The sequence below is a fragment of the Trachymyrmex septentrionalis genome, unplaced genomic scaffold, assembly GCF_001594115.1.
Source record: "Trachymyrmex septentrionalis isolate Tsep2-gDNA-1 unplaced genomic scaffold, Tsep1.0 scaffold63, whole genome shotgun sequence".
Classification (NCBI taxonomy): Eukaryota; Metazoa; Arthropoda; class Insecta; order Hymenoptera; family Formicidae; genus Trachymyrmex; species Trachymyrmex septentrionalis.
In genome coordinates, this window is record NW_017305811.1 from 1,227,598 (window position 1) to 1,231,289 (window position 3,692).

The following is a 3,692-nucleotide window of genomic DNA, read 5'->3' on the forward strand; positions in this document are numbered from 1 at the left end:
GGGGGGCGGGTAAAGTTTCTCGTCGACGCCGGAAGTTCGTTATTTACAAAATTAATATCCGACAGCTTTTCCTAGGACCACCGTTAGTCGAAAGAGGAAGGGAGGAGGAGAGGAGGGGAGGGGGGGGTGGGTGGCGGTGGAACGGAGGCGGTATCCGCGTGGGCGACGGGGGTAGTAGGGGGGTCGTTAAAACCGCGATCGCAAAAACGCGCGATGCCGAAACGCGAAGCCGGGCGGAAAGTTTAGAATTTACTGCCCCGACATATTGGCTACGAAAGCACACGAAATTAAGGCTAGTAAAACACTCGCCTGACACGTGCCCCAACCCCCTTCGCGTGCCCCGCTGTCACCCCCCCCCTCCCCCTCCCCCTCTTGTATCTCGCGAGCGAAATGTTCGACGGTCTCGGGGTGGAGACTGTCTTCCGCGGTGGAAAAATTTTCGTGAAATATTTCCGACGACGCGCGGACGCGGACGCGGACGGAAAAAGTCGCGGCCGTTTCTGCTAATTCGTCTGAAAGGGCGCCAAAAATGTTTGCCCAGATCACGATACCGCCCCGCGCTCGTCCGCGATGAAATAACGCGACACCGTATAAACGCGATTTAATTTTTCACGCGACCGTGTTCGCGGAATTTTATTTTTCGTCCGTCGCTCCTCTTTCTCCTACGCGGACAGAAAGGGCCGGGCAGAATGCACCCTTTATTCGCGACGTACGAATGAACCTTCCGTTCCGTACGATCGTCGATATTTTTGTTTGGATTTTAATATCGCGATATTTTCTATAGCAACGCCGGAAACGGACGGCGCATTTTTAACAATGAGTCGTGTTTTGCGTATAAATTTGATTTGCCGTACCGTTTGAAAGTGTCACCTCTCTTTCGATATATCGACGGCACGGTACGGTCCTCGCCGTCGTAACGCGCTTTGCAAATTTAATATTATTGCACTCGCCGTGCAAAAACTTCGGTCAATCTATTAATTTTATCGAGTTTTTTTTTTCTTTCATTTAATTTGTTCTACTAATTCCGTAAAATTCCGCAATTATTCTTACCGATTCAACTGACTCTGCTACGACGACGTCGCTTAATATTACGACGTGTAAATAATAAATGCTAGAAATCGAATTGGAATTATCAATAATTGTATTATCTACACAAAACGAATTAATTATAAAGCGGTTCCGACTTTCCAATAAATGCTTTTGATTCTCGAACACGGAACGGAAGCCGAGAGAATAACGTGCGTATGTAGTATGGAACCGATGGCGACATCTTTCAGCTGCAACGCGAGCTGCATTTCTGATTCTGACGTTATGCGGTAACGCAGGCGATCAAACTGTTGCAATCGATTCGCTATTTTCTCATCGATACGAAACACATACGAGAAAATGTCACGTTCAGACGTACAAAATAGGCGATCGTTGATAAAAGATAAGCGTGAAATATATGACTAAGGCTAGTAAACAAATCGGAAAAAAAAAAACAATACGGGTAATATTGAAGGAGAAAATAAATAAAATATATCGGGCTTACCAAAAACGATGAGTGAAAAAGAAGTGGGAGGTGCGAAAATGTGCGAGGAGACGTCTGCAACAATGGAAAAAGAACTTTGTAAATAAAAATGTGGGAAAGTTCGAGGGGATGTTTTTTCGAGCGAGTAATCAACAACGCCTTATCGATCGTCGGGATGGATACGATTTATTTACAAATGTCACATATTACATTACAGCCATTACAGCATCGTCGTACAAAAGGAAGGAAACAGTTGCTGTAAAAGAAAAATATTTTCGGAGTCTTGCAGCTTCGTTTTTAAACTTGATTTGTTTTCTTCTTTAAGGATATATTACATCAATTTTTACAAATGTATTGATATATTTATACTTTAAATAAATTATACACATATAAAAGTTATGTTTATAATATCCTATTTTTACTGAGCAATATATTTTTATAATTAATTTACTTTATTTGTTAATCTTCATTATTATAATTTCTAAATATGTAATGACAAAAATCTTTTTTTTTTTGTATAACTACTTATTTAAGTATTCAAAATGATTTATAAAAAGTTTTATTGCGATGCAGAGATGAGTTTTCTGTAAATAAACAAATAAATAAATCCTATTTATTTATTTGTTTATTTACAGAAAACTCATCTCTGCATTGCAATGAAACTTTACATAAACCATTTTAACAAATAAGGTAAATTAATTATAAAAATGTATTGCTCAGTAAAAATTAAAAAATAAAAAATTTTTTTTTGTATAACTACTTAGGCAGAACTAATTTCTGGATTGCAACGAAAGTGTATAAATCATCTTCAATAATTGAAGTATCTATATTAAAAAATGAAATTTTTGTCATTATTTATAATACATTTTTTATTCTACTAGAGCAAAAATAGGAAAACATTTCTTACAAATAATTTTTGATCAGGTTTCTAAACCATCGCAAAATTTTTTGTATTATTTTGAAATGCCAAAAAAAAACTTTTACAATCTACAAAAAAAATATGAAAGTATATAAAAATTTAGCTAAATACAAATTTGAAAATAATTTTGTTTGGAGCATTAAAATAATTATATTGGACACTCTAATTGTTTTAAAATTTTAACAATTTTAAAATTTTATGCAGCATTATTATAATTATTTTTATGATCCAATAAAATTATTTTCAAAGTATTTAGCTAAACTTTTTAATACTTCAGCAAAATCGTTTTTCCTCTGTAGAATAATCAGTAATCTTTTATTATTTTGAAAATATGTGCAATACATCCCTAAAAATCTTAGAAGAAAGACTTGAAAAGTTTAAAAAAATAAACGCAACTTTGTTTTCGATAAGTTTGAAAATAAAAACATATTCTTCCCACAGAAATATTTATGTCCTTTCTAAAACTTGTACGTAAATTGTTTATAACAAACTGAAATTTACATTTCGTACCTGTGTCAAATAATATGTGAAATATAATTGAAGTACGTTTAAATTACACGAATTGGAGTGAAAGAAATGTAACGATTTTCTCTCCTTTTCTCAATATAAAAAATTAAGCTATACGAGTCACGAAGGACTACGCGATATCTCACATTAAAAAAATTAAAATTATTCTTTTAGCGAGATATTATCATACACCTTCGTGACTCGTGCAGCTAATTGCAAGCATATGTAGTTACCTGATCTATTCATCGTATCTAACAAAGCTTAATAATTTTCAAACATAGGTGATAATAATTTAATGGACATAGCTAACATAAACGTGATTAATAATAATTTAAGAATACTAAGTCTAACATAAATACAACGAACATCAGCCGACCGTTCCTTCATCTAGATATTCTACATTCAGGTAGAAAATAACACTCGGTCCTTCGCATAGATATATTCACGGGGGCGAACCCTTAAGATCCCTTTCGAGATGAAAACCAGCGGGACTGGCGTCTGATTTTCCCAACACAAAGACTTCTTCGATATCTTGACAATAAACGCTCCGCGAAAACAATCTAGCTGCGGCCCTGTGCTCCGGACTGGTGACCGATCCTCTCGGGAACGTCGCGTCGCGGCGCGACCTGCGTCGCGACGTGACGTTTCGTCGTCGCCTCTCACACATACACGCACACACACACACATACACACACACGCACGCACGCATTCCTTTACACCCACACCCGCGGACGCTCGCGCGCACGCGCGCGCACC

At 37.0% G+C, this 3,692-nt stretch overlaps 1 long non-coding RNA gene across 1 annotated transcript in view; it reads right to left on the reverse strand.

The window, feature by feature from the left end:
• Positions 1-3,692, reverse strand: part of LOC108753050 — an 87,270-nt gene that overhangs the window by 82,954 nt on the left and 624 nt on the right. Inside the window, exon 2 of the long non-coding RNA XR_001939594.1 lies at positions 1,532-1,585. This is a non-coding gene — a long non-coding RNA (uncharacterized LOC108753050). The remainder of the gene's footprint in view (positions 1-1,531; positions 1,586-3,692) is intronic.